The sequence below is a fragment of the Anguilla rostrata genome, chromosome 17 (assembly GCF_018555375.3).
Source record: "Anguilla rostrata isolate EN2019 chromosome 17, ASM1855537v3, whole genome shotgun sequence".
NCBI classification, from domain to species: domain Eukaryota; kingdom Metazoa; phylum Chordata; class Actinopteri; order Anguilliformes; family Anguillidae; genus Anguilla; species Anguilla rostrata.
The window spans coordinates 2,910,192-2,917,035 of record NC_057949.1 but is presented as its reverse complement, the minus strand read 5'-3'; the positions used below and the strand labels follow the sequence as shown (position 1 = coordinate 2,917,035).

The window sequence follows — 6,844 nt, the reverse complement described above, 5'->3', positions numbered from 1 at the left end:
CCGTCAACCGTTATAGTTTTGCTGCTACGATAAAGGTAAATAGTCATATGTTAACAGCTGTCATACACTCAAATAGGGGAGCGTCGGTATAAATGTAACGCATCATGAACGGTCAATAACTTTTTTCACGCTGCTGCTACAGTTGCCATTTCACGTTTGTACACGTGCAATTCAGTCCTCTACTGCTGCCAAGAACTGAACGATATTATGGAAGACCAGGGGGGTAAAAAAAACGCGAATTTGACGTCTGGAGTCACATGTTGTCAATGTGCTGTCAAACTATTGTTGTTTTTTTTCGCAAATCTTGTGCCACGTAAAATGCGTTTCCGTGACAGTCAAATGAGCGTCGCATGGTGAATTTCAAAACCAATAATGTTGAAATTGCTTCACCAAATCAGGTCAGACCAGACGACTTCATTAGAGATATTATCTGTTGCTAAACGATCGTGCCTATTAATCTGAATTCAGCACTGTTCGTTAGGGGAGAGCGGGGAAATAACTAACGGTTTTCGTATTTGGCTAAATTCTGAAAATATTTCTGAAAATAATATTAGTGATAGGTCAATAAAAAGAACCTACAACCCTCGGCTATACTTGCACACCACAGTGAAATTTCTGGGACATACCATTCACTAGCAATTTGACCAAAAGTACCAAGAGTGAAATGTTACATTTAACCCCAAGGTTGGGGTAAAAACTAATGCAACGCAGGGTTCACCAAACGGTCTTAATAATGTTGAGTTAAATATATGTACGAAGAACCAGTCTGAGTTTAACAAATCTTATCAATTGGTTAATTAATAATTTACTGGCAACAGCCTAACAACCCCGTTCGGTGGAACCCCACAGGGCGGGTGTCTGTTCAATTGCCTTTCCAGCAATCCTTGCAAGCTAGCATGCTATATCACTATATATATATATATTTACACACACACACACACACACACACACACACACACACACACACACAGGCCACTTTATTAGGTACACCTGTTCAACTGCTCGTTAACGCAAATATCTAATCAGCCAATCACGTGGCAGCAACTCAATGCATTTAGGCATGGAGACATGGTCAAGACGATCTGTCGAAGTTCAAACCAAGCATCAGAAGGGGGAAGAACGGTGATTTCAGTGACTTTGAACGTGGAATGGTTGTTGGTGCCAGACGGGCTGGTTTGAGTATTTCAGAAACTGCTGATCTACTGGGATTTTCACGCACAATCACCTTTAGGGTTTACAGAGAATGGTCCGAAAAAGAGAAAATATCCAGTGAGCGGCAGTTCTCTGGGCGAAAATACCTTGTTGATGGCAGAGGTCAGAGGAGAATGACCAGACTGGTTCGAGCCGATAGAAAGGCAACAGTAACTCAAATAACCACTCGTTACAACCGAGGTATGCAGAAGAGCATCTCTGCACGCACAACATGTCGAGCCTTGAAGCAGATGGGCTAGTAAATGACTTTTTATGATTACATACATTTGCATTCCTTGACATACACACATAATACAGTAGCTGAAAAACACTTCCGGTAACAAAAATTCACTTGCATATAGCCAAAAAAGACTTTTGGCAATATCTTATGAAATATTTATTGAACTCCGTTCGTTGGAGAAAAGAGACGGTAATTCTGCTTGTTTAACTTGAAATACGTCGTTCAAGCTTGATACATATACCTAAAAAGTCTGTGTTACATTTTACCCCATGTTAGGTTTAGCCCCGCTCTCCCCTATTGTTTCGGTGAAGTTATGTTAAATTAGCTAATGTAAAAGCGACAGATATTAAGATTGCTGAGTGCTCCAGCCCTGCCACACAATGTTAGATCCATTTCTAGTCCACTATCTGCAACAAATGTGATTGAATGTTTGCTGCCTCAATGAAGCGATTGAGTGCCTTCTCATCAGATAAGCCTGGAAAGCCATGCATGAATTATGACTTTATTTCTCCTGAACATTTCCTTTAAGCAAAATTATGCCACAAGCAAGCAATGTGATATACATGGTGTTTATGTTTGTTCACCTAGTCAGTATTTGTTGTATTAATTGTTTTCACAGATCCCCCCCCAATTATTTAGTTATTCTTATGTAGTTATTTTGTTTATGGATATATAGCCTACAGAATGAATGTATATGACCAAGCTAAATAATTTTTTATCTTCTGTTGTCGTTGTTATATTTTTTAATATATATATTGTTATGTCGGGATAGCAGGTATGCCATCCTGCCAAGTTACGGCATGGTGAGGCTGTATGCCCCATACGTATACAGCACTGAGAGTTGGACACTTTTTAGGGTACCCTACCGAAATAACTGAACTGACATTCATCTGTACCTTCTGACCCAAATACAAGAGACAGAATTCACAAACAATTTCACACGTCAGCACAATGAAGCCCCAAACTTTTTTTTGTATTTTTTCAACCACACCTAGGATAGAACCTTTCGGCATTTCCAATGAGTTTAATGTTAGCTGCCTTGCCAAGAGGCAGCAGACCAAGTGTATTACGTTAGTACAGATGCCTATGAAATTAAGCACCAATATCTGCGTTGCAATTCGGTCCAGTAATTAACATTACCAGTTGTATAGAAACTGCTGCAAAATAATGACTTCTTCACGCCAAGTATATCAATTTTCTTCAAGTCAAACCGTTCACATTCACTGCTGTACTGATAAATGTTTTACCTAGGCTACTGTAGCTATCTTGCAATGCCACATTTCAAAATTAATGTTAGCTAGCCCTATAGATCCTCTACTGACATACAAACAATCAGTAGGACTGTCATGTACAACAGCCCATTAAAATCACTTCCATTTAAAAATATGACATACACTTTAATTTATTTGTCATTGTAAAGGAAAAATGATTGAATCCATGCTGGCAGTGCCTTTGGAAAGTATTCAGACCCCTTCACTTTTTCTGGATACTCTCCGAAGGCACTGTATGTGTTTCTTTCAGAATGTAGATTGTGTTTGCATGCATTCATGTATATGCATGCCTGTCATAACCTACATTTATATATGAATTACTGTTATCACTTGCTCATAACAAACACAGTACAAAAAGAAACAATATCTGATGAAAAACACGTTTTAAACATAAAAAAATGCCAAGTTACTCACACATACAAAGCACTGTCTAAAAGTCATTAATTCTAAGTGATTTTCATCAGATATGGTTATATACTTGTTCACAATTTCCTGTCTAAACTAACGTCAGGTTGCTAACAAAAGTGTGGTATGAAAAACTGTTACTTCTTTCATTGTTTATGACATTCTGAGTCAAAAGTAATGATTGCTTGTCTCCTGGATATTTACTGATTGCTTGTGTATCCATGTTATTAATGATTATGCTGTTATTCCAACTTAAAACATCACAAATATGTTTTGCACATGCAAAGAAATCTCACTCAGAAAATGACTCAATGTGCATTTATTCATTACCTGGAATGCGTGGAATGGCTTTTCTATAAACCTTTTCCAGACAAAAGTATTGTATAATTTCCTTGGATTCATACTCAGTACTTCTGGCTGTATATCCTAGCATCCAGTTGGCCTTTTTTCTTTTTTTACTGCTACAGCACAGTGCCTAGAACCTGAAAGGGTTCGATCAACTATTACTCTTTAAGTCTTTTTCAAATTGAGTGCATTCCAATTTTGTTCCTCTCATAAAATAGTTCTGCCTTATGTTTTTGTTTCCTATGTATAGAACAGCGAGGGCAGTTCCCGTGGTTGCAGAAGAAGCAAGCTGTGTGAGTGGGTGTGTATGTGAGTGTGTGAATGGGTTTGTGTGAGTGGGTGGGTGTGTGTAAGGGAGTGTGTGAATGAGTGTTCATGAATGTGAATGGGTGTGTGTGAGTGGGTGGGTGTGTGTAAGGGAGTGTGTGAATGAGTGTTTATGAATGTGAATGGGTGTGTGTGAGTGGGTGGGTGTGTGTAAGGGAGTGTGTGAATGAGTGTTTATGAATATGAGTGTGTGTGAGTGTGGGTATGTGTGTGAGTGTGTGAATGAGTGTGTGTGAGTGGGTGGGTGTGTTTAAGGGAGTGTGTGAATGAGTGTTTATGAATATGAGTGGGTATGTGTGTGAGTGTGTGAATGAGTGTGTGTGAGTGGGTGGGTGTGTGTAAGGGAGTGTGCGAATGAGTGTTTATGAATGTGAGTGGGTGTGTGTGTGTGTGTGGATGCGTATGTGAGTGCCTGTTTGTGTGGGTGTGTATGCATGAGTGGGAGTGTGTGAGTGAGTGTGTGCAGGAAAGTTGGTGTGAGTGGGTGTGTGTGCGAATGTGTACTTTCCCGGTTTTAGCTGGGTGGAGCTTTGGTTTGGCTAATCATGTGCTATGAGTGTGGCATATAGCTAACCTGGGAAGCATCTCCATGAGCATGAGGCGTGGGTGAGTAGAGGGAATTACCCCTGTAGTAAGGGGGTTGACTGCATGATTTAACTGTTTTAATGAGTTCTTAAAACGAGAAAACTTTTATTTACCTTGTCCTGGTGGTGTTTGTGGCAGCTGAACTCCTGTAAATGCAACATGAGTAGAGATGGGTTACCTCTCTGGGCTTTTCATCCAAATTAAATTTGGCATGTTCAGCAGGATCCGTGGAACGCCAGGGACAGGTGGGCACCATGTACCCTGTCTCTGGAAACGGTGGATTGACAGTGCCATTGTTCATGTGCAACCCGTGCGTTCTGAAATTTTCAGGTGAAGATGGTATAAATAAGCGGGAGGACTGGTCGGCTCTAATGCGTTGAAATTCTTCGGAGTCGATAGGACAGGTAAGTATGAGAAATATTAGGCTCTAACACAGTGGCATTCTGTCGTGAAGCTGGACCTTCTTCTGTGAGCCTTGGATAGCTATGCCAGGAGAGAGATACTATTGGTGCAGGACTTTCAGCAAAACACTGTCGCCATCCTGTGGGCGGCACTGGAACTGCATGCTTGACTTTTCCCACTGTCATTAATCCAGAGCCGTTTTTCTTAGTGTGAGCTGGAGGCGAGACGAGACACTGGAGGTGTATCTCCCAGTTAGTCAGCGGGGTGTACACAAAGTGGAAAAAACTGAAAGATGTGTGTCTCTGTAACAACATTCTCGTAAGCCCACAAACTTGTGCAGTGATTGGCTTATACTTGGTAAATTCTGGTTCGAGATGCTCTGGCTCTCATGGGTCATTATTCATGGTGGCGATACAGCCCCTGACTGGTCAGTTCTTTGTCGAGACATGAGTGCTGATTGGTATAGCCAGCAATTCCAGGTAGATTCCTGGTAGCAGAAAATAATTTGATTGGGTTTCACTTCCAAGAATGACAGGGTATGTAGAAACGGCAGTCCACTAAATGCAGTTGTCACTCCTCGTTGGAGGCCTCCCGGTACTGCAGTGGTAGCACATTCGCCTCACAGCTAAAAGGTCCTGCCGTCACAATTGTAAATGATGTGTAAATAGGAAAAACATCAAGCTTTTGACATGTTGAAAAACAATTATGCCCCTTTTTAACACAGTTAAGATTTTTAGTGGTGTGTCAATCGTACACAGGGTGGGGAAGGTATTGTTCAGTCTCCCATTTATAAATGCTGGAAAAGATTATCTACCATTGGCTACCAAATAGTGGTTGGAATGACAATGGTACAGCAAAGTTTACCAAAAAAAGTATTTGAGGACAGGCTTTTAATGTTGTTACATTAGACTATGATTAGCCAATGATGATGAAAATAATTGTACTGATATTATTTCTGGTTTAAGACACTGCTCCAGTTGATGTATCTGTGAAGTGCACACAAAATATTGTCGAAACAGGTTGTAGTCACCACTATCTTTGGTCTGAGGTTAATGTTACTGTTATGGTTACAATAAGATGTTATTAGGAGCCATTGCAAAATAAGGGAAATGGCCCTGGTTCCTGTACTTACAGTGTAGTCATTCTACTGAACTCACTATAATGTGCCATATTCACCCTTGTTGCTGAATTCAGTAGTCAATCCCTACAATTGGCAGTGTGAGGACAAAGACTTAAAGCCGTCTTGGAATTTTTAAAGTATAAAAAACATCTCTTTCAATGTCAGTTGCCCCTTTAGTAGGCACGGACGGGGTTCGAACCCGCGATCTTCGGTTTACGAGACCGACGCCTTACCACTTGGCCACCGCGCCTGCGCTGTTTCCGATGGCAGTACAGCATTATATTCGTAAATACTCCGGTTTTTTTGCGGATTTTTGCAGATTTTTCAGGGTTTAACTTTAAACATTCAGCCGAAAACGATTTCTTCTGGATAAGCAGCAGGGACATGCCTATCCAGCAATTAAACCGATACAAGCCTTCAGCAGGAATTATGGTTCGTAAATTATGCACTGGCGTAAGGAAGCCGTGAGTTTATGTAATTCTTGGTAGTGAAATCCAGTCAAATCCCCGTTCGCTACCAATAATCTACAAAGAATTGTAATCTAATCAAAACAAAATCTGTTATTAATTTAATTTGCATTAGCCACAAGGTAGCCTACATATTTATAACCTTTAAATGTAGTTTCTCTGGCATTATAAATAGCTTGTTTTGTATGCGCTTATTTATTTATCCATTGTATTTCATTTCCTTGAATGATCCTTTAAACATGCTATCTGGATTGAACTCTGGAACTTTTCTATATATAACTAACTAATGAAATAACAGCTAACAATGTAAGAAAATAAAATGTCCTTGAAATAACCTATAGCTAGCTACATTCTTTTTTAAATCATTTTTATTATTATGCACCTGATTAGTTATTTTCATCAGTATCACCTGTCACTGTGTATATATGTTTTTTAAGGCCACTAAATGGGACGATTTATTTTAATATGCCAAAAAATGACATAAAAGCAT

At 39.9% G+C, this 6,844-nt stretch overlaps 1 non-coding gene across 1 annotated transcript; it reads right to left on the bottom strand.

The window, feature by feature from the left end:
• Positions 1-6,065: 6,065 nt before the first annotated feature.
• Positions 6,066-6,137, bottom strand: trnat-cgu (transfer RNA threonine (anticodon CGU)). The gene has a single exon. It is a non-coding gene; the product is annotated as a tRNA-Thr (tRNA).
• Positions 6,138-6,844: the final 707 nt, after the last annotated feature.